Here is a 24,087-nt window from a genome sequence, read left to right as displayed (position 1 = left end):
CACTCCCACTTGCCCTGGGCACAGAGCAAGGAGTGGGCAGCTGAGCACTAAGGATTTGTTACAGGACTCACTTAACGCTGTTGTACAAGCTGTGGTACCAGCCTGGGATGCTCATTAGGAAGGCAGGCTGTTGGTGCAACATAAATAACAATAAATCCTGCTGAAATAGCTATTCTGTGGCTAAATATTTCCAATATTTAGAAAAAGAGTTCTATGTATTTATTAAAGGCTGCAACTGCTGTGGTGAGGATTGGTACTGCTGGTACCCATCTAGACGAACAGATGGTGCTTCTCCTGTGTTTTGTTGCTGCTGTCACAGATGGGAGAGCTCCTGTTTGAGGAAAGCCCTGTTTGGCAAGTGTTACCTGCTAGGGTTTGGAATGAAGAAAGTAGCCTGGATGTCAGGTCCTGGCAATCTCCATCCAAGACTTCATGACCACTGACACAGATGGACACTCTGTAAGCGTCAACAGTAGATAGGGCAAAGCTAGGTTAAAAAAAACGTGTTATAAGCCTTCTGTGCCAGCTTTTAGTCACCTCTGATGTTTCACCACAGCCCAGGCAGATTTGCAGAGGGAGGGAGGCTTTTTAAAATGTGTCAGCTTTTGCATTGCTTCCCTGCTGTGGTGCATGCTCCATACTGCAGGGCAGAGTGTGTGGCACCACTGCTGTTATATCCATCCTAGCAGAGACCATTGAGACCCATTTGGCTGCTGCTCCAGCATGGGAAGCCTTGCATTGCTCCCACTGTTCCTCAACCTGCATCCAGCAGTGTTCAGCATCCATCCACAAGACCTGGCTGCAATGCTCTGGGTTTACCCACATATTGACACATAGGGCACATCCAGCCTGAAGAAGAATCTGTGCCTGGGCCCTTATCTTGCAAACCCAGGTAGCTGAACTTTTGTACTGCAAAGCCACGTGTGGCTTTTATCTGGGCAGGCTTGTATTAGAGTGGCCAAAGCTGCTGTGGAGTGCACTGAGGAGGAAGATTTTTGGAGTAATTTCCAGGGTCCTTCCCACCTTGCTCCCTGGGCCACTCTAAAAGCTTTGTTTTGGCACATCATAAAAGCCATGGGTGGTTTGGCAACCAGACAAGCCACCGGTTGTCTTGTCTCAGTAACCCTGCCTGCATTACCAGCTCCCAGCTTAAGCTCCTGTGCTGGCTGGGTGCATCTCCTGACGCTCACTGAGGCTGTCATGTTGCCAGAGAAATGTTTCAGCAGCTGCAGTCTGACTCCAACTGCTCTTAAAATCCCATTTACAGGATTTCCTCTCTGCTTTGCAGGGAGACAGTCCTAAGCAACGTGCTTAGTTGCTTGACAGGCTCTTCTGGCAGCTTCAGCAGTGAAATGCGGCAGAAAAAGGGCAGGATGGCCCTTGATCCTAAAATATTCTTGTTCTTCTCTGCCTATCATTGATTCTACCGCTCAATTTCCCAGCAAGAGTAAGCCTAAATAATTTAAAGGTAGGGATCCTTCCTACTCTGAAAAGCTTCTTAATAGAATTGTAGCTTGAAGGAACATTTTTCATTTTCTTAATCACAGGAAAAAAGTTTTGGAGATGATCACCAATATCAGCACTTCTCCAAAAGTCACAAGCCTGGAGTTGTTCATGATTTATTTTTATTTCTATTTTTTATATAATTTTAATGCACAACCGAAATAACGAGAGTGAAATTAAAAAGAATTGAAGCAAATGGGCTTTGTTTCCACAGAAGTCTGTTAATAAGCAGAGTATTGATATTCACTTTAGGAATGAGCCTTGGAAAGTTCGGTAATAGGATTTCTATTTTAACTCTCCTGCCTTAAATCTTAATTTACCTCTGCAGCACCTCCAGTTTTCAGATGAACAAGCAGTAAAGAGGTTGTTCTTTGTCAGGAGATGCTTCAGGATATTTCTGTATGTTGGCAGAGGGACACACAGGCTTCTCAAGGGATTGCTTTGGGTCCCTGCACCAGCATCCAAACTTCTGAGTGCCCTGCTCTGAACTGGACATGCAGGTACTCGGGGATGCTCAGCTGGCTCAGTTACAGCCTGCCAGCTCCATACCACCTCAGACCCTTAGGAATCCATTTTTGTAGATTTTTATTTGATAGCTGGATGGAAGCGTAATTTTTTTCAGGATTTTTTTTTTCTTTTCTGATAAATTTCACTTACCATATTTACACAAAGATCTCTCTGTCCCCATATTTGATCCAGCAGTCCCTGCTCTTTGCCCAGCTCCATGTCTCACTGTGGGCACTGAGCCCCATCACGCTGGGCACAAAGCCTCTGTGATGCATCCACTCTTGCCTTCCTGTGTTTTCCAAACGTCCCCATCACTTAACTACACCAATTTAAAGAATAACACTCAGATGATTCTCAGTACCATCTGCCTAAACATTGCTTTTTCTAGGAAGTCAATTAAGCTATAGTGCTTCTTTGTAGAGTACGATGGCTGCACTCTGATGAGAAATGCACTTGATAATTTAATAGGCATTTTGTCTTTTTTCTAACAAGCTGTGTTGATTTCTGAGAGGTCTGCTATTCAATAAGGGAGGAAAATGTATGAACTGAAGTAAAACATAGAAGATTCATTAATGTGAAGAATGTTTAATCTCTGCAAACTAAAAATAAAGCTTGTGAGCTATTTAGATTATTGGCATTTCTGAAATTTCTTTATTATTCAGATGTTAAGACAGTGTGTGGGACAAATGGCAGCTATTTAAATTAAAAAGAATTGTTTTGAAATAATGGAAATAATAATGTTTCTACTTTTGAAGTAAGAAAAAGAATACTTCCAAGGTCAAAATCAAAATGTTCAGTGATTTTTCAGGGCTCCAGTTTGAACGAACCAGTCCCAGGCTGCGAGAGGGCTTTTTGACATTTCAGTTCACAGAAGTTTTTGACTGGTTTTGGAATATGGCAAATCTTCAAAGTCTCAAATGCAATATGATTGGAAAACCCTTTCCTACTCAGGTCTGGTGCTTTAACTGACCGCCTGTGGCAGAACTGTGGAGCTGGTTGTAACAGCCAGGTGGGCTTTAGCCAAGGGCAGTGACTCCTCAGCCTGGCAATCACACTGAAGATGGTTTCAGCTGAGTGTTTTCCATCTTTGGCCCCTACACAGGTTGGATTTTATGGAAGCGATTCTGAAAATGAGTTACCTTATCAGTTAGAAAACAAATGGGATTTTATTTTTATTTACTTTAGAGCTGCGTTAGCACATCTAGCTGTGCACAGGCACAGCAATGTTTGTTGGCAGATGGTGAGTCTGAGGCTGAAAACTGCTCCTGGGAGAGCCTTTTTGGGCTGGGGGAGAGCGGCAGTGTTCTGCTGTGCTGACAGCCTTGGCCCTAACGACTGCGAGGGTGTGATGACTGAGGCTGCTTCACCCCTCCTCTCTGGGAAACACAGCAGAGTTTTTCCCTGGGAGAGGGCTGGGAAAGACCCAATAATCCAGCTGACTGTAGCACAGTTAGTAAACAACAGAGCAAACTTCATAAAGGACACTAGGTTTTAGGATGCTTTCAGTTAACCTGAGAGCAATGTAAGGTTTATGTAGCAGTTAATAATGTGGTATAGACTCCTTACAGGTTTACTGGTCTCTATATCGTGAAAGTTACAGTTCTTGCTACTGAGCTGAAAGCTCTGAATATAATGTCCTGAGACTAAACTCTGCTGCTTTTTGTAAGTGAGTGTATGTAAATGCCAGAGAGAAGAACAGGGTGTAAAACTGCTGGGATTATGCCTGAAACAAGAGCAAACAGACAGATTTCATGTTTACGACACTGAAGAAATGTGAAATGGCCATCTGCCAAAGGTTCCTGTGAGCTCTCAAATGGTACTGTGAGGTAAAACAATATTGTGATTTAACCAGAGGGTGAGTAATGCTGCTTCTGGCAGCTGCACAGGAGCTGGAAATATTTGCATAGCCTACACCTAAGGATCTTCTCCAGATCCTGCTGGCAGTGCTCCTATGGAAATGTCAGGTCCTGGCACCTGGGCAGGGACCCAACTGCTGGGTCCTGGGGCTTAAAGGGCCGATGTAGTTCTGGTACTGGCAGAGATTCCTCACCTGAACAACACCCAACAGAAGCTCCTGGAACAACCCCAAATATCTTTTAATTGAAATGTATGATTTGGTTTTAAAAAAGCCTAATGTTACTGCAATAGTTGAGGTGAGGACTGAATGAAATGGAACTGCTTCATTTGATTAAAAGCTGTAAATTAGTTTTGGAACAGGATTGAGTCTTGCGGCTGGACAGGACCAAACTATAAGTCCCTGTGCTGGCATCTGCCATTGGACACCATGGGACTTCGTGCTGAGCTTGCTTGAGTCATATGGTTTTAATCTGCATTTTATATGGCAAACCCCCTCCCTGCTCATCCCCTTTCCATCTCGGAAATGACATCTTCGAGTTTAGGTAAAGGTTGTAATTCCCCTGTTCCCAAAAGACCCTCCTGAAACGTGTACACCATTCAAACACTGCTTTTAGTCATCCCTTCCCAAGGTGCAGACACAGCTCAAGGCCAACTTGGCATGATTGTAGTTCCGAGTGATTAAAATTTATGGTGGCTAAACTGTCAGAAACCATAAGTTACAGCAGCGTTTGGCTGATCAAGTGCATTATCTGATAACTGTTGGTAACTTCTGCTGTGTGATCTACAGCCTGATTCAGAGGGAAAGGTATTTAACCTGCAGCAGCTTATGAGTCTAGAAAGAAATAATAAAACCCAATGTAGACTTAAGGGAAAAAGATAAAACAGAAGTTATTGGAAAGCAGCTGGTGAAACGGTTGAGTTGTTACAGCATCAGCAGTAATCAACAGCCCTGCTAAACTGTTGGGCTGCGTGACCTTGGCTGGGAGCAAATATGGAATGGGGGAGTCTAAGTCAGGCTAGCAAAACTGCAGGCAAATGAGGAGATAAAATAGCAGCCTTTCAAAACTGATCCTGTTCAAGGGCATCAGAAAGGATTTCCAAGGCGAATTTTTTTTTTTTTTGCAGAATTTAATTAAAGTGCCTTGAAATTTCTGGGAAGCGAAAAATTGCTTGGCAGGATTGTTGGATTTTGGTGCAGTGAAGGCTGTAGAGTGAGCTCTCGCTGGTGGCCAGGAAGTGAAAATGTGCTTGGCTGGGTCTCATTTTGGAAAGTCTCAGGTTTGCCATCAGCAATGTAGGCATCCCAGGCATGGAGGGATAGTAGGAGGTAGGGATCAGCAGGCAGCCATAAACAGGCTTGGCTTTGGATGCTGCAAAGCTCCCTCTTTCCCACCCTACTCAGCAACCGTATGAGGTTACTTCGACTCATTTCAAAAATCTTCTGGAGATGATGTTGGTAATCCAAGCTTCTCACAGCTTGCTGGTGGAGAAGTATTAAACAGTTTATGCACTTTTCCTTCAGCCTGCCACAATGTTATTTGTGTTCCCATTTCTGCTGCTGGGGCTGTAGCTCTGTGTGGAGGGGTTAGGCTCAGTGCTGCTCTGACCACACACAGCGAGACAGGACACAGTGGCCTTCCCATCCCTCCTGCCACCTATTTGCTGCTGTTGTGGTCCCTTGAGCAGGTGTTTTCTAGGTCAGGCTGCAATTTACTCAGAGGTTAATTCAGCTAATGGCCCATGCAGTGCCAGCCTGAGGATGAGGGACTCATTGCCCACCTCCAGGCAATGAATCCAGCAGCCCTTTGCCATCGCTGCGCACTGCGTCCCATTGAGGAGGGCTGAGGTAGCTCTGCTTTAGAAAGGGGAAATCTGCTGATGAATTAGGAGCAGTGACAGGCTCACAAAAGGACTTGTCCTTTCTTTTTAATAAGGTGGTTTTCTTTGTAACCTCCCCATCATTTTTAATAAGCTCTTGTGCTGTCAAAGCCACACTTGGCTATCTTTCTCATTTTCCATCTGCTTATGAAAAGGGCTAACGAGAGATGAATGTTTAAGAGGAGATTCTGTTAAGGATGGCTGCCCTGTGCAAGCAATCAGGGTTCCCATCTGGGGTTTCTCTGGTTGGGTTTTCCAAAATAATGTTTCTGAAATGGGCAGCACACCCTGGCACACGTGTATGGCGCAGACGCCTTTCTGAAGGGGGCTTGAGGTAGAGGCCAAGAGGGTTGTTGTGGTGAGGTAGCAAAGAAAGGTTTATCCCATAAATTTAATTTTCTTTCTCTTCTTGTGTCTACTGGAACTGTACCTGTATTGCTAAGTGGGAATATGGTCCTGCTGCCTAGGGGTGATCACATCAGTCAATCTTTTTAGCAAGCTTTCTTCAAAAGGTTTAAGTGTGATATCAAAGTGATTCATCTTTAAATTCAATCTGAATGCTTTATCATGCAGAACTGGAAACTCTTGTTCAAAGCTGTCCCAAACTGTCCTGTGAAAGGCAGAAATTCGCCAGCAGATCATCCTCACCATGTCTGCCTTGGAGTGATTTGTTGCAGCAAAATGAAACTGTTCAAAAGTAATAAATAAAAAAAGAAATCCTCTTCATCAGTGCAAGGAGAATGTAGTCTCTCTAATTTATTATGGCAGTGACAAAGACATCTATTGCATGTGACTAGCTTTTGGATCTAGTAAAGATTTCCTACAGCTTCTGTCCTCTTCCTTCTTACAAGACATTACCCTGGCCCAGAAATATTGGCCATGCCCTCCAGACCCAGCTCCCACAGTGACCAACAGGAGCTATGTTTTTGGCTCTTTCTGCTTCAAGCAGCTTGTTAAAATGTAAATCTCTTCCCAGATAAGTGAGAGGGACCCTTGCAGTGCATCACAGCAGAGTTGGTATCACAGTGTGCAGCGGTGCTTTTGTTTGCCCATGGGGATGAGTGTGTTGTTGCTGGAACTCATACAGCATGTTCAAAAAGGAGAGGTAGTTTGCATATTCCTGCTTCACTGCTCTCAGTGAGTGACAGTCATCTGATTTAATTAAAGAGTAATTCTGCTAAACCTAAGCAGCATTAGTCAATGATATTTCCTAAAGCTTTGTCTGGATAAATTTATATATTTTTTCCATTGTAGAAATACCTCAAATAAAATATGGAGCTTCTTTAGCCACTCTTTTTGCTTCTAAGAGTCTGAAACATCTTTTTTTTTTTTTTTATCTAAAAATAGCAATGAGACTTATGAAGGGCTGCAGCAGACTCAAAACAATTCCTGATAGCCTTTCCAATGCACTATTCCTCCTTCTTTTCATGATGTCCCAAACCCTTTGTATGCTTGCCAGGCTGCCTTTTGTCTCACACTGCTTGGGAAAGCTGCAATGTCCTCCTGAAAGGGGAAACGAGCTGTGTGCCCTAAACCAGCCTATTCTCCTATGTCCTCACTTGGCCCTGTGTACCCAGAAACACCCAAAGACTCATCTACAGCCAGCTCAGGGCAATGGCAGGTAAGGACATTGCCACAGGTCCTTGAGGGAGATGCTAAAGCCAGAAGAGAGATTGAGCCCTGCTCTCACCTCTCGTTTCCTACACATCACCCACATTTTCTCAACAGCCCCTTGAGGCAGGGGGAGAAAAGCCCCCCAACTTCCAGGTTCTGACAGGGCCATTCAGCTGCCTGGCCATGGATAACACAGACATCAAGGTAGAAATAATGCCACCTCCAACCATAAGCTACCCTTGAAATTTTAATTGGGTTGTTACACTGAGATGAAATGTGCTTTCTACTTTTTAATGTGTTTATTAAGTTGGTATATATGATTTATTATATCCTTAATTATTAATTTTCTTGTTCATAAGTGCCTGGATTTTTTGTAAATTATGAGATAGGGAAATGTAATGCTGTCACAGAGGAACCTTAAGTGAAATGAAGAGTTTGGCTTCTTAATGTAATTTATATTTATGAGAAACTAATATAAGATGATTTTATGTTATCAAAGTGATATAACAAATGCAAGATGATTAAAAGAATTATGGTCAGATAGGTCCAATATGAACTGATGTGAGCAGAAACTGAACAACTGTAGGATTTAGGCCCTAATTTTGCAAAAACTCAATTTTGTGGGTAGGCAGGCTGTCCTGCATTAAGTCCCAAATTTGAAGAAAGTTACTGAGCATTGCTCAAGGGTACCTAATATTCTGTTTTCTGTAAAGTAGGTTTTGATCTAAGGCAAAATTGGACATGGGATATATTCAAGCACAATTTTTGCTTGGACTCATTCTCATGAAGCTTTACCTACTGAGTGTTTGCAGAAGATTCTTGCCATGACCAAGGCTGGATTAAATTGGTTTAATTCCAGTTCATAGTTTCTGGGGAGTTTTTTATACCACCATGGGTGAAAAGAAAGCGCAAGTAATGGGTCTAGTTGTAACAGGCACAGACTACCTTGAATAGCAGTGAGTGTCATTCAGATAAGGAAAAGAGCCAGCATTATACCACTTCAATAAGTTACAAGCACAGGGCACAATTGACACTTTTATTAGTACAGGTGAGAAGTGTTCTGAGCCTGTACAGAACTTACTCCTGTACTTTCAGAGCTCCGTACTCGGTGCTCCGTCTGACTGAAGTTTCATAACCAAGTCATTCTGAATTCACTAGTCACTGCAGGCAAATAGAAGAAATCTACTTGAATCCCTTGCGTTAAATGTTCCTTTAATTCACAGCAATTTCATTTTCATAGAACTGTATGTGCTGTATGAGGACAGCGATGCTTTCATTCTGTAATTCCAGTTCAAGGGGGAAAAAAGCGATAATAATTGAATCCCTATTTCAAACTACTACCTGACAAATATTTTTTTCCCTGATACAAATAAAGGAGTTGTCAGAATTTGCTTTTCTCAAATGTCAAGGTCAGCTAGAGGTTTGTAAATTAGTTCATGCCAAGAGAAACTAATGAACCAGTTAAAAAACTGATATAGAGGTTTGGCTCTGTGAACATGTTGGTTAATCATCTGACAGTCCACTAAATATGCTTTTGATTACTTTCTTGGCTTTATTTCTGTATTTAATTTGAATAAATTATAGTCATACCTCAGTTTGCTAGGAGACACATATCTCCACTGGGGTCTTCTTGGAACCTTTTATAGTTTTCTACTAAATAAGTATAAAGCTCTATACCAGTATGTGGAATAATCATAGCAGTTAGTATACAGACATTTTAGATACATCAATATCAGTGTAACATAAAACAGGAATACAGGTCATAGGGTTTTTTAAAGGAATAATCTACTCAAGTGAATGGGTAGCTCTGGTGGACTTTGCAAACACTGGGGTGATCATTTTCCAAGGACTAATACCCCAAATGCTGTCACAACTATTAAAACTTCCCACCCACACTCTGGAGAAAAGAGGAATAAGGATTCAGTTACAGGCATCCATGGAAACTTCATCATCACAGAGCTCTGAGGATCCCAACAGACCTAAACCAGGCAAGGAGCAGGCAGCCTCCTTGCCAAGAGCAGGGGCCTGTCCAGACACTGGCAGCAGGAACATCTGAGGTCTCTTTCCTCAGCTTGCTCAGTGTTCCAGACATTTTTAATTCTGTGTCATCACCTTGATGTCTTTTCATGAATTGTTTGAACCTCATTGCCTCTCACTGGAGAGGCAATAGCAGATCTGCAGAGGCTGTAAAACCTTTGCCTGAGGTTTTCCTGATGACAACTTCATGACTGGGCTGTTTCCTCTCCTGGTTTATTGCAGTGCATTCCTCTCAGTTTTCATCAGCTCATGGAAAAATCACAGCCACTGGCTCATGAAAATGCAGATTTCTTTTTCCTCTCCTAATTCCAGCTTCGTTCTTTCGTAAGAGGGGAATTGAGGTTTTAAGTCAATAGCTTGACTACATCTAATGTGAATTGATGGTAGACGCAAGCAGCTTAATACTGTATTTCAACTCCTTCATTTCTGTTGGAACTCAAGTACATTCTTCAAAATCAATGTCCCCCAGGCGTGTGATGCTCTGCTGACACCCTGACAGATGCAGCTGATCCCTTTTACTGTGAAACACAACAGTGCCAGTTCAGCCAGGAGGGGAAGAGTCCATCTGAGGATTACAGAGGTGTGAGAATAGCAAATGGATGAGTCATGAGGACCCTCTTTCCACACCCTTGGGAAGAGGACACATCAGCACCCCAGCTGAGGAAGAGGATCCCCTAGATAGCTCTCAGAAAAGGCAACTCAAGAATGAGAAGGCAAGAGGAAGTTTCCCCTCTCCCCAACCCTTCCTGTGGTACCTAGATGTGGCAGCCAGGGCTGGACCACTCACCTGACAGACCTGGCCAGGGCTTCACCACTGAGGAGATCAAGTCCCTCCAGGGGATCGATGGCCACAGAGGGACACTCCCTCCCAGGGATTCTTGGCATCTGCTTGTACTTCCATCTCTTTGTATTTCTCAGATCAAAATTCCCACTGACCTCAGCGGCCCAGACTGCCAGGCCATTTAAAGCCTTTCAGAAGGAGCAATTTAAATAAACACATGATATGACCTCCCAGAGGAGGGCACATAATTAAGCACTAATTTGAGCAACATTTTAAAAGCCATTATGGATTTTATTTGCAGCTCAGTAACTGCTTAAATGGCTGGCTCTAGGGCAAGAGAGTGATGTGCATTCTTACTGGATGGGGAAGGTGCTCTCTATGGGCAGTGTGTGTTTGGACACTTTTTGGTGGTGTTTCTGAAAGCTAAAGGAGAGAGTGCTTCAGTGCTAGCTTGGTTTTGCATCACAGATGTATTTTAATCGGGACTAAACTGCTGACAGAGCATTGGAACATGACAATCTCACATTTGTTTCACTCATCACCAACACAAGTGATGAAACCAAAACAGATAATTAGAGCCTACAATAAAACAAAAACATTTACAGTAGGTATTACCAGAGGAGCAAGTGGAGCTGATTTCTAATCACAGAATCATTAAGGCTGGAAAAGACCTTTCAGACATCAAGTCCAACCATCAACCCAGCACGACCGCCATGTTCACCATTAAATCATGTCCTCAAGTGCCATATCTACATGTTTTTTGAACACTTCCAGGAATGGTGACATTAGGGTCCCTCAACCCCTCATGACACTGGGGTTATTGTCTCTCCTGTGTCCCTCATTAGTTAAGGACAGTGGGCAAGTCCCAGCAAAAGATCCCAAAGCTACACCTTGTAGCATTCATCTGACCTATCATCTCTTGGTGTTCCCCACAGGACATTTCTGCATTGCCTCACAGTTCAAAGAAAGCAGATTATCTAACAGAGAAGTAAAAACATTTCTCTGATTTAAGTAATTAAATGTTAAGGCCATTGAAAGAGAGCAGAAAATTTCATTGTACAGCCACAAAAAGAAATTGAGCAAAGGAATGCAAAAAAAAAAACCAACAAACTGGGTACAGTTTTATTTATCTATCTAAGGGCAGCGGGAAAATACTGATGTCACTGATGTTCTGACTGCAAAACATGGTCCTGTGTGTGAAGGATCATCAAGCTGCTGGCTACCCTGCCCCATAGCCTGTCCCTGTGTGGGCAGCTCACTGCAGGGACATACTCACCTTTTGGCCTTTTCAGCTCCAGAACTCAAAAGCAGTTATTTCTTTTGGAACATAAAGCTTACAGGGCTTCAAATGTTTTAAGAACCCAGGCCAGTGTTGTGCTCATTAGTCAGAGAAATATTTCTTCCTCCTCTGAAATCCTGAATCAGCTTTTGGTCTCAGATCTTATGTCAGAGATTACCACTGGTTAATTGTGTTGGTTTTCAACAGTTCACTCTCTAGCTGTGTGTCCAACAGTGAATTGCCTAGTTAATCTCTGCAGCATTTCACATCCTGACCCTGCTACATTACCTTAAAACATAAAAAAAAGTACAGGAATGACAACAAAAACAACCAAGTGGCTGCATCCCTGGGAGCCCTGAGACCTGTTACCTGGGGTGTGATTAACCACCTGCTTTGTGCAGTACTAGCAAGAGCACTCAGGGAAGAATTAGCAACCTGAGGAGAGCACAACACCACCTTAAATCTTGGCCTTGGCCAAGTGGCAGCCTACATTAGTATATAATGGCATAAACTAAATCAAGAAACATAAATAGAGAGGACTACCTTGCATTGGCTTCCACGTGGATCCAGAAGAAATGAAATAACACAGTTTCTGATTTGGAAAAAAACTGAATCAAGGCCAGCTTTTTCTTGAAAGACATAACTACTTATGTTAATAACTGCTAGCCTTGACTTAGAATAAAACATAGCTGGATTATTTTCTAATTGTTCTACAATTATGATAGAAAAAACAAAGGGAAATATGTATCTGTATTAAATGTGTACCATTACACTGAACATCTGTGAGCTCTGAGTCAGGCAAAGTGACAGCTTTGATAGTGATAGACTGCGTTTTGAGGCTAAAAGTACAGATTTTGGGGCTGATAGTTGTTCCATGAGTGGTTTATTGTCTCTAACTTCAGCACTTTTTGATAGAGACCATGTCAAGTTGGGAATTTTACAGCAGGTGAGGTGCACAGCCATGTATGGAACAGGAAGATGGGAGTCTGGGCATGGCTTTGTGCATACTGAGCTGGATTCAGGGCTTGCAGTGACCTGCACAGAGGCTCCTGGCAGCACTCTTGCTGTGACAGTGTGTGTGCAGGTTGGGTTCCACACTTGACAAACCTGTGCAAGAGCACGTGATGTTTTCTTACCAATAAAAGGGTGATTGAATGACCAGTTCTTGGTGACAACCCATTGCAGAAACCACACTGAAGAGGGATTACTGGGTAGAAAGCGATGGCAAGATCACATAAACAAGCATTGCTAGAGGCATGGTAAGAGGTGCTGTGCTGTGCTCAGAGGAAGGGCTGGGTTTACTGCTGCCCAAATCCCTGTGGGAAAGACAGAGAGCTAGCGAGACACATGGATTTTCAAGCAAACGCTCAAGTGCAGCATTGATGTTAACCCCTGACAGGTCCCCATATGACTCCAAGTGACCAGGCTCTTCCTCACTACCTGCTTGATTCACACCATTGCCCTAATTAGCCTAATTGGGACCCAGCCAATTCCCCTATTGCTCCTTGTTAAATTAGCTTCACTCAGGTAGGGGCAGTTGGAGACTTGTGGCTGATGAGCTCTGCCTGCAGGCTCTCTTGTTTGGGCTACTCTGTCCTGACATTTTATAGTGGCACTTTACAGACTCCTGGCTCCCTGAGTGCCCTGGGGTGCCTTTGACCCTTCAAGCTGTCACAATTCCACAGCAGTCTGGCTCCTCTGGATCAGCTGAGCCAGCAGCATCCAGCCCCTGCTCCCAAGAGGACAAGACTTGCCCCCTCATGTTTAGGTAGAAGGTAAGATAATAAAAGTTCAGTGCCCTATGGCTGTGCTTGGAGTGTGCAAGCCTGTGTCTTTCCAGCAGTTTTTCAGGGGAGATGGTCTCAGCAGGTGGTTGCTTTCCAGCTTTGCTCTTTCTGCTCTGTCACAGGGCAGTCAGGCTGATCTTTGTGGATGAGCTGTGGCAGTGCTGTGGGAGGTTGTGTCTGCTCCAAGGCCCATCCAGCCTGCGTGGGCTTTCACACCCACTCTGCCTTTGAGGATGGGGGTACTACTTGGCCCTTGGTCTCTGTAGTGAGAGGTAGAGGTATAAGCCCAGTGAAGCCTTCCTGGTTATCTGCCTTTCTGGTTTGTGGGCATCTGGAGCAAGTTCAGCTGCAAAGACATAGATGGACCATGGAGATCTTATAGTTCAACTTGAGATTGTCATTCAGAAGTAGTGGGGTAATTATCTTTCTAAATTTGTGTGTTTTGACAATGCAGAAAACAATTTAGAGTCAAACAGGGGTCAATTGACTTGTTTTGTTCTTGTTCTAGAATGACAAAATGTGAATTATTACACCATCAGTGTGTGAGGGTTGATGGTAAGCAGAGAAATGTGTCAAGTCTCTGTCCTGCCCGGAATGAAGATATCACCTTTGTGTGCTCTGGGTTCAGTTTGTTGAAAACAGCAGGCAGCATGAAAAGCAAATAGGAGCTGTGTGCTAGGTGTGCTTGTAAAGAGACACAGGTGGAAACCAAAATTCAGGTGAGGAAATCACTGAACGAGCTCAGCATATGAAGAGGCTGGTTGCTTTGCTGAAGGATGGTAGGTGACAGAAGAGGTGAGAGAACAAGGGTGCCTGAACAGGGCCAGCAATTGATTTGGCTGTAGGAAGTGTGTTTGCAAAGGCTAATCTCTGAAAATAATTGGCATGACCAAATCCATCTCTTAATTCATGTACAGTCAGGCTACTGCCTAGTATATCCTGCCCATCTCACTTAACATCCAAGAGCTAGCAGCAGTTTGTGCCAGGAATATGGGATGACTCATTTGAGCTGTTTTGTTTGAAGAAATCAGGTCCCTTTTTGCGCTGGTTATTCTGAAGCCTTTGTCTCTCTCACTGAGAAGAGTAAAGTATGCCCAGAAGATGTGGAAGGGTTTTTTTCAATATGCAAATAATGTCCTTCACTGGGTTTATTCTTTGTCTAAGTAGAGGTGAAGAGTGCCCTCCATGCTTTGACAAAAGATGGTACAGCACATGCACACCAGGCAAGAAGTTGTTCTTAGGCTGTCTATGGCTGTCACCTAATTTAGCATCACAGGATAGTTGAGGTGAGCAGGCAGCTCTGGAGATGGGACAGTCCAGCCCTTCTCGGAGCAGAACCAGCTAGAGCAGGCTGTCCTGTGCTATCCTCACTTGGGTTTTGAGTATGTCCAAGTTCCACAACTTCTCTGGGCAACCTGTTCTTGTATTTGACTACACTCACAGTAAAAACAAACAAACAAGCAAAAAGCTTTAACTTTTAAACAAAATTGCCTGTATTTCGGTTTTGTCCTGTCACTGTGCCCAGAGGAGTCCATGGAGCAGAGTTCTTTACTGTCACTCCATCAGGTGTAAGATCCCCACAGAGGCATCTCAAGCCTGAATGTATTTTTATCTTTTCCAGAATATGTGATTCAGCTGCCAAACTTGGATAAGCACAGATTGTTATATCCATCTTTTCCCCTCTCATCCCTCAACACCACATTTTTATTGGTCTATTCTTGCCAGCTGTTGCTCTATTTGCTATCACCCTCTTCCAGAGGACTGGATGATTTTCCTGGATGCCAGTCAGCCTCCTGTGCCCTTCACATCATCCTCTTTCCTGTGGCATGTATGCTCCTGGGCTGAAGGGTGATAGTGGTTTGGTGGTCAACTTGAAGTTAAGGACCCAAAAGCTGGCCAGACCTTGGGCCAGGAATGGAGTTTTTTTCCTCAGGAAAAAAAGGAGATAAACTTGACCTCCCCTAGTACATATGTTCAGTAAGGCAGCAGCTGTAGAGCTGCCAAGAGGAACCCAGGAGAAAAGTGAAATGTGTGGCTTTGGGGGTTTTTTCTCTGTTTTCCAATAGAAGGAGGCATTCTTCATCTAGCACAGTAAACTACTAAGCCTCTAGGTCTTAAAAAAATTAAGTAGTTTAAATAGTAAAATAATAATTTTAAACCAGGCACAGAGTTGTCATTGCAGCTCTGCTCCCCCCAAGAGCTCTGTGTGTGCTCTGGAGCTGGCGCTTGCAGATCTCCATTATTCCCGACAAGTGCTCAAAGCAGGAATTGGCCCTTGAAAAGAGTCATGGAAAATAATTCCAGAGCTGGTAGGATCAGCCAAACAGGATGGGCTCCTTCCAGGCTGAACCCTGCGAGCAGGTGGGGCTGGGGAGCAGCTGGAGATATTGTCCAGTTTCTGTAACCAAGTGTGTTCGTCCATATCTCTCAAATAAGAGGAGTACTGCTTCACAGCTCCCATGTCCTCAACAGCTACTTCTCTTGCTGGGATCAGAGAGAGAAGGCAGGCAGAGGTTCAGGGCTTCACAATCATGTTCCTTTAGAGCTGCAGAATCTTTAGACAAGGAGCTGAGAAGCAGAACCTGAAAATAAACAGGTTTTATCCTTTCGTATCTGGTTATTTATTTTTTCCCTCACAAACAAATATTCTTTCTTACATGTAAATACCAACATTTCCTTCAAAAAACTTCCATCAGAGGTCTGAAATAGTTGTGTCTCTCCAGAAAGTCACATTATTTGAATAATTCATGCTTCAGACAGGCATTTAGGAAACAAAGTTGTCTGTAAGTAAAGCATTCCCTTTTTTGCAGTGAAGAAAGCAGTACTTTGAAGATTATAACTCTCAAACATTCATGGTTTTTACAGCTGTGCTTATGCTGCATTCATATTTCTACTGGAAATGACAATTTTGTGTTTAAGGAGTTGTCAAACTGTTTTTCTGTTGACTGAAATGTTGATGTTGCAAGTTGCATAAAGCAAGTGGGAAACTCTAACCCCAGGATAGCTAGCAAAGTTTTAATACATGTCGAGGGGTGGGAAAAGCATAAAATTTCATAATTGTTTTGTAAATCAAAATTCCTTCCCCAAAGCCCTTCCCCATTTCAGCAGCTGCTCTGAATTTCTCTGTTTTGGGAATTTTGTAATAATTTGAAACATCTCTTTCGGATCCTGTGCCATCAAGCATGCTGATCTGCTTTTTGGTTTACTAGCTTAAAATGTCTTATAGATCTGTGTCTTTATTTCCTTGCAAGTCAGGCGGAACCCTGAAGTTTCTCTTTCCATGTTTGTGGCTGTTATAACCAAAAAGAAATAAATTTTGCCCAGTCTAACAGCCATGACCTTTTCAATCTCAAGTGCTTGTACTGAATTCCATCTGAGTTAGCAATTTTTCCTCCAGCACCCAGAAAAAAAACTCTCTGCCCCATGAATAACTTTAACAAATGCAAAAACTGGTCGCTTATCAGACACAGAAATGTCTGCATTTGGTGAGATTTGTTAAGCTGGTGGCTCTCAACATGTGCACTCCTGCCAAAAGGCACCTGGGAAGGAGGTGAGCTGGTATTTGCAACCAGGCTGTTCCACCACAGGAACATCTGGGGCAGGGAGTTGATCTGATCAGTAGAGCTTAAGCAGCACTTAATTTCTTGCTATTGACCTTCCAGCAGAGGCACCAGACACTGTGATCAAGCACCAGGCTGTTCGACCAAGATTAAAGGTGCCTACTTCTAATTTCCTTTGCTAATAACATGGCCAAACTTGTTGTGGTGGACAAAACATCCACACACCGTGAGGGAAGAAGGCATGAGAGGACAGTGAGGTGGACTGAGAACTGGCAGATCCCAGAGGGTCCTAATCAGGGCCACAAGATCTAGCTGGGGACCTGTCACTAGTGGTGTCCCCCAAGGTTCAGTACTGGGCCCAGGACTGTTTAGCTTACTCATCAGTGACCTGGATGAAGGAGCAGCAAGTTTGCTGAAGACACAAAGCTGGGGGGAGTGGCTGATACCCCAGAGGGCTGTGCAGCCCGTCAGAAGGACCTCAACAGGTTGGAGAGATGGGCAGAGAAAAACTCTGAAGTTCAACAAAGGCAGATACAGAGTCCTGCACCTGGGGAGAAATAACCCTGGCACCAGTACGGGCCAGGGACTGACCTGCTGGAGAGCAGCTCTGAGGAGAAAGACCTTGGGGTCCTGGTGGACAATAAGCTGTTCATGAGCCAACAGTGCCCTTGTGCCAAGAAGGCCAGAGGTATCCTGCAGTGCATTAGGAAGAAGATTGCCAGCAGTGATCCTGCCCCTTTACTCAGCCCTGGTAAGGCACATCTGGAGTGTTGAGTCCAGTTCTGGGCTCCTCAAGACAAGAGAGACATGAAGTTCCTGGAACAGGTCCAGTGGAAGGTGACAAAGGTGATTAAGGGACTGGAGCACCTCTCTTACAAGGAAAGGCTGAGGGAGCTGGGCCTGTTCAGACTCAAGCAGAAATGACTAAAGAGGGATTTCATCCATGTCTGTCAGTGTCTGAAGGGAGGTGTCAGAGGATGGACCAGGCTCTGCTTGATGATGCCCAGCAACAGGACAAGAGATGACAGGCAGGAACCGACAAACATGAAGTTCCACCTGAGCATGAAGAACATCTTTTCTGTGCAGGTGACCGTGCACTGGAACAGGCTGCCCTGAGAGGGTGTGGAGTCTCCCTCTCTGGAGTTACTCCACAATCATCTGGAGGCAATTCTATGCAATGTGCTGTGGGATGACCCTGCTTGAGCAGGGAGGTTAGATCAGATAATATACTGCAGCCCCTTCCAACTTGACCCATTCTGTGGCTGGACATGACTCAGCTTGCACTGTGAGGTATGGGAGAAAGCTGTTTTCTGCAGAGCTTGTCTTGTACCAGGATAACTGGAAAGTGGACTGGAGAGCGAGGGGTAGCTGGACCAATGTTTGGCTGGTGGGCAGTTAGTCTAGCAGGGGGAGAAGAAGCCAGTAGAGATACCCCCTCTGTCCTAAGCAGGCTGAGACACTCTGTGTTTGTTTTTGTAGCCTTATACAGGAAAAAAAGACTAGTTATTGTGAGAAACGTGCCATATGTTATTGCATATGGCTGAAACATCTGCATATGTAACCAAGGATCTGATATATGTGATGAGTTTCTGTTACAAATCTAACAGTGAAGAAATTATCTTTTCGAAATTTTTTATTCATTTTTTTTAAACTATCTCTAAGGCTCTTTGAGGGAAGTCAACCTTGGCTTCATCTTCATGGGATTTCATAAAACCTACAAGGACCAGTACACATAGACTCTATAGATGTTTTCACATCTTCAGTCATGCTTTTTGTCCCTCAGTACTTCCTATGACTCATAAAAGTAGTACAATGTAAAGAAATCACAGTGTACTGCGCATCCAATGGTGACCCTGTTAAGGTAAAGAATTTAATAGAGTTACAAAAATAAGCTGGACAACAACAAAATCTGTAGTTATAGCAGTTCGGATGAAATGGGATAAAGAAAACTGCTCTCATGCTTAAAGATGTCACTGATAGCCCAGCTGACTAGTTAACCCAAGACATCCAGGACCAGTGGTCATCACAGGAGATCTGTTCATTGTGCATGTAAATCCCTCTATTTTCTCCAAAGTTACAGTGTCTTTATCAAGAAGGAGTTTATAAAACACTGGTTTTGTGTTGTGTTCATACAGCTCCCAGCACAAGGGAATCTCCCATCCTGGCAAAAGTTGTTAGACTAGAATGGTTAGTAAAAATACAACATATCAGGGAATAAAGTGATATTTGTCTAATTTCCCACTAAGCTAGGGAGATGCCGTGGGGATCTGAGGGATAAAGTGCTTCTCCTCTCTGGAGAGATAGATGGAGATTTTCATGTGAAAGCAAAAAGGTCCTGCTCATTCAGTTGTATTTGTGGTGCAAAATTCTCAATCACATGTAAATTCCCCTGAACTTTTAAGTCAGAAGTCATAGATTCACAGAATTGTTTAGATTGGAAAAGAGCTCTAGGATGATCGAGTTCAACTCTTAACCCAGCATTGCCACACTCATCACTAAACCATGTCCCTAAGTGCCACATCCCCAAGTCTGTGGATCTTGGTTGTTTCCACCTTTCAGGAGTGGCTTCACGGGTTTTAATCCCTTAAACTTGCGGGGTTTGCACTTGCCTGCTGCACTGTGGGCTCAGATGGGCAAAGGGGTGGCAAGGAGACTGGGGGAATTGCCAGGCACTTCTGAAGTATTCCACTCATACAAGTCCCTGCCCATCAAAGAGTTGCCTGCCCATCCAGGCATCGCTCACAAACCTCTCCAAATAACTGCATAGTTTCAAAACAGCTATAATTGGGTGTAATAAATGCTATCGTAATGAAATCTCCTCATAATGGGGATACTTGCTCCTTAATTCAGTATTAAAATGATCTATTTCAATATTGAATCAACACTTTAGAAAAATCAATGAAAAATACATTGTAAAACTATCTGATTTGTGGATGATCTCAAGTGAAAACCATTGATAAATGAGAGAAAAGACCCCAGACTGAAGCACTGTGCTTCAAAATAACACGAAGTAAGAAATAACATATCATCAGTTTATTCAGTATTGCTTCCAACCTGCTCTTATATGTCAGAGATACGAGAACATATGATTCCTACAGAAGGTTTCTTGGATGGCAAAAATTCCTAGATACTACTTGAGTTATGTTCCAATAGCTCAGCATTTGTGGAAGGTGTCATCTAATTAAACCAGAATTTTAAAGTACCAGACAGCATGAAGACCAGTAATAAGAGAGCAAGATCCATCTGTATTACAGATGGGATGTGCAACTCTAATAGTATGGCTTCAGGCAATGTTTAATTGAGTAGTTAAATTATCTTTTCCAGACGGGAAAATAAATTACTGCTCATCTCTCCAATTTATTTTAGCTTCTCCACATTCTGTTTCCTGAGGGAGCGCTGAGGGAGCATGGGACATCCCCAGATATGCCTGGGATGATTTATTCTCCCCATGCACCATAATTCCCCCTTCAAGGAGGATGTCTCGTATGCATGTGGAAGTCGGTGTGTACGTAACTGCTCTATTCTCCTCTTTTCTTGCAAGGAATATCTGCTTAATCACTGTGGTGCTAATCACAGCTATAGGTTACGTGTGTGTGCGGTTTTATACATATTCTTTTTGAAAATGCAGGAGAGAAAATTACTGGTTCAACATCCTTCAGTCAAATCAGGAGCGCATGTCTTGTTGGAGCTGTGCAGTTTGCCCAAGAAGGTTTTCCAAGCTTTGGGACAGCCTGGAAATCTTCAGTCTGACTCACAGTATTTTGTAGTGCGGGATTATTTAGGGAAATTGTGTCAAATTCCAGACTATTATTCCTCAGTTGCCCAAACTCAGCCAAATAAGCACACAGAAATGCATGATACTCTGTGTGGTACGTAGGAGCAGAACTTAAAATGCTGGAAATTTTCAGTTAATTAAGTATTGGATCCCCAGGATTACAGATCTCCAGTTGGATGAACATTGTCCATGGTCAAGGGTCTGTATACGAGCGTAGCTGCATGAGTGTGTGCTAACTTCTGTTTATGCTGGCTACAGGGGCACAGCTGGCATTCAATCTGGGATGAAACCTTCTGCTCCAAAGTCACTCCTTGGAAAGACTTGAGCAGATTTGAGTTGGCTGGTTGGGTTGGTACCTGGCCACTGGGTTGTGTTGTGTGACTGGGGTGGTTTTGATCGAGCCTAAAAACAAATTTCTCACATCTTGCAGAACCACAGCCCAAGTCCCTCATGATTTCTGAATATTTGTGAATGTAATAACAGGCCTCTGTGTGTGGCAGACAGCTAGACACAGTCTGCCCACTTCCAAACAAAGTGAAAGCAAGTCATGACTTGCTTTCCAGTTGGCCACATCCCAGCCATAGGTCTTGACGGTGATCTAGATGAGATAACCATGTTCTCTTTGTGTGGCCTTAAATTCTGCCAAAATTCTAGGGCACAGAGGGTGAAGTCGCTTTTAAAGCACTTAGGGAGGAAAGGGTCTGTAGTAGTGCAGCAACAAGGGCACAGCTCCCTGGGACAGAACGGGTGCATCTGCTAAAGGGAATATCCCTCTGCAAGCACCAGTATTTTGGGAGCTGGGAGTTACACAGCCCTTCTACCTGTGATGGAAAGGATGGGTGTCCCTACAATGACAATTTAATTTTTAAAAGGAGGGAGCACAGGCACTTTCTAAGCTGCCTGGAGCATGAATTTAGTACACATAGTTTCTGAAAGGACTTTGCTAGCCAACTTCTTCTCGATAAGCCTGTATTTCCTAGGCTGGTCTAAGCTGGGCCTTTCAAGCAGACAGCCCTGAGGCACTGCTCTGTGTCAGGATCAGGACTTTAAGGGTGTCAGCACAGTAAGGATGCAAAGCTCGTTCTGCACCCAGGATTATATATAGGAAGGAAAGTATGCTTCCTCAAACTGCTTGCTGCTCTGTAGCTGAGTGTACCCTTTCAGAGGTTATTATAACCCAGAAGGAGCACTGAATTTGCACTTACGTTGCTGCTGGCACCTCAACTAGTTCATTGAGAAATAGCACTCACACTCCTGCTGCGGTGTGATGACTCTTCCAGGGTCACCATGATCCTTGAGTCTCAACATCTCAAAGTATGAAAAGTATATCTGTCTTCAAGGGAAACTAGTTGCTATTTGTGATTCAGACAGAGTTCTACTCCTTGGGCTGCTCAAGGAGAAGATGAGTGAAGGTCATGGGCCTTTGTGCTAGTGCTGATGGCCACCCTGGGGCTCCCTGCAGGGCATGGCCAGGCCTCCTGGTCTCCACCGACCTCCTGTCACTCTGCAGGAGCTGTGCTTGAAGGGATTGGTGCACTGCACATCAACCCAGACAGGCACTGGCCCAAGTATGGGGCATGTGCAGCTCTCCAAGGGGAGAATGCCAGACAGGAAACTACATGGAGCAGCTGGCTGAGGCTCCTCTGACACTACCACACAGTCAGGGTGCTTGCAGCTGAGCCTTCCCCACTGCTGCAGTGACTTTTTCCACATGGAGCATCACTAGTTGTCTTTGAATATCTGAATCTGTCTTCTGTCAGTTGTGCCCAGTTGCTGTTTGCTGCCTGGACACCCAATCCATCCACTTCCCACTGCCTGGGGGTTTGACCCACCTCTGAGCCCACTAATCTTGGGTGATGACCTAGAGTTTCTCAGGGCCAAAACGCCACCAAGAAAAAGCAGTGTGCCTTTTTAGTAGGTCCACACCCAAGGCATTGCTTCTCTGTGCCTGCTCCTCACTGTCCCCACTTTAGTTCTGGCACCCCAACTTTAGCTCTTCTTGTCACCATGCTGTCTCACACCTCAAGTGAGAAGGAGAGCAATGCTTCAGTTCACACCCCTTGCCTTGTGAGTGACCCTTCAAAGAAATCCATGTAGTGACACAAGTGATTTTTATTGAGTCGTAGGACTGTATTTTATGCTCTGAAGGAACATTTACTTCATATAAAGGCTTTGACATTTTTATAGAAGTGGCTATAACTGTGTTATTTCATACAAAGAAGAATTTATTAAGCCTGGATCTGAATCTCCTTTTTATGTTATGCAAACGACTAATAACAACCCTTCTTCATTACCAGCTCAGTGCTCGGGCCAGGGCTATTAAATCCCCCCTTCCTTCAGTCTGCATCTATCAGGCTGCCACATTAGGCTGCAACATCATCAGAATTCATAAAACCAGCCCAGACTTGTACTGGGATTCGAGGCAGCAAAATTAAAACCTGACTTGCAGAACACAATGTTTCTTTGGCTGTTGTTGAGGTATTTGGGGGCACGGTCTGTTGACTGAGGCATGACAACACCTTCATCACTTGTGATTATAAAAAATTTCACAATCACCATATAGTAGGGAAAAAATAAAGGTTCATTTCTCTCACTGCTCTGCTCCGATTACACATCCTGCTTTTTGTATTTTCAGGAGTGGTTTCCACTGTGTACCATCCGGACGTGCAATCTTCCCCTCCAACACTGCTACTCTTTTCTCTGCTCTTGTCCTGGAGGTGGCTACAGAGGAGGGTATGTGACACTTGAAAGGGCTACTGGGATGTGCCTGGGAAGACTCCATTGCATTCTGTGTGATCTTTAGACCTTCACACTTGTAAGACTAAACTCAGTTCTCTGAAAAATCTTTCAGTGGTTTGGAGATTTGCTTGGAGATTGTGTGATACACTAGATGTTTAAAAGCAATAAGGACTTTACCTCACGTAAAGCCAACAGAACAGAGAGAAGTGCTTGAGAGAATAGCCATCCTGGGCTCATCTGTGTCTGGATATTTGGGGACAGTCCCCCAGGAGTCAGGTGTGAATTGAACTTTTACGGTGTATCCCAAAAGAAAAGCCCATTTCTCCTCAGTCTGGGATGACCACTCCACCCCTGAATCTGGGTAAATGAGCTGAGGAAAAGAGTTGTTTCTCTGGCTTCTGCATGTTCTGAACATACAGCTGAATTGAGTCTTGTAGGTGAGAAAAGCAGAGGAAGACCTTTTTTTGTGGATGTGGATAGGATTTTGTGTGGGCTAAACACCAACTGTTCAGCATCTTTTGTGGATGGATCCAGCCCAACTGATCTGAAGTGGCATGTGCTGAGCAAAAAAATACATATCTGAGGGAGTTTCTAGCCATCATTTATGGAAGAAAGGGAGAAGAAAAAGGCATTCCTGTGAGTTTCATTTTCTTAGCAGGGGAAAGTCAGTGCTCTTGCTAGAGCAATTCCAGGAGCTGTAATTATGCTTTTGTGTATCAAAGGAGAAGGCTGTTTATACCCGACCTCATCTCTGGGTAGATGAGATGTTC

General features: G+C 43.9%; 1 long non-coding RNA gene across 1 annotated transcript in view; it reads left to right on the top strand.

Moving 5' to 3' along the window:
* Positions 1-24,087, top strand: part of LOC116793846 — a 36,987-nt gene that overhangs the window by 1,458 nt on the left and 11,442 nt on the right. Inside the window, exon 2 of the long non-coding RNA XR_004359606.1 lies at positions 23,214-23,311. This is a non-coding gene — a long non-coding RNA (uncharacterized LOC116793846). The remainder of the gene's footprint in view (positions 1-23,213; positions 23,312-24,087) is intronic.

This window comes from Chiroxiphia lanceolata, chromosome 14 (assembly GCF_009829145.1).
Source record: "Chiroxiphia lanceolata isolate bChiLan1 chromosome 14, bChiLan1.pri, whole genome shotgun sequence".
Classification (NCBI taxonomy): Eukaryota; Metazoa; Chordata; class Aves; order Passeriformes; family Pipridae; genus Chiroxiphia; species Chiroxiphia lanceolata.
Note: the sequence above shows the minus strand (reverse complement) of the source record. Positions and strands in the feature narration are given on the sequence as shown.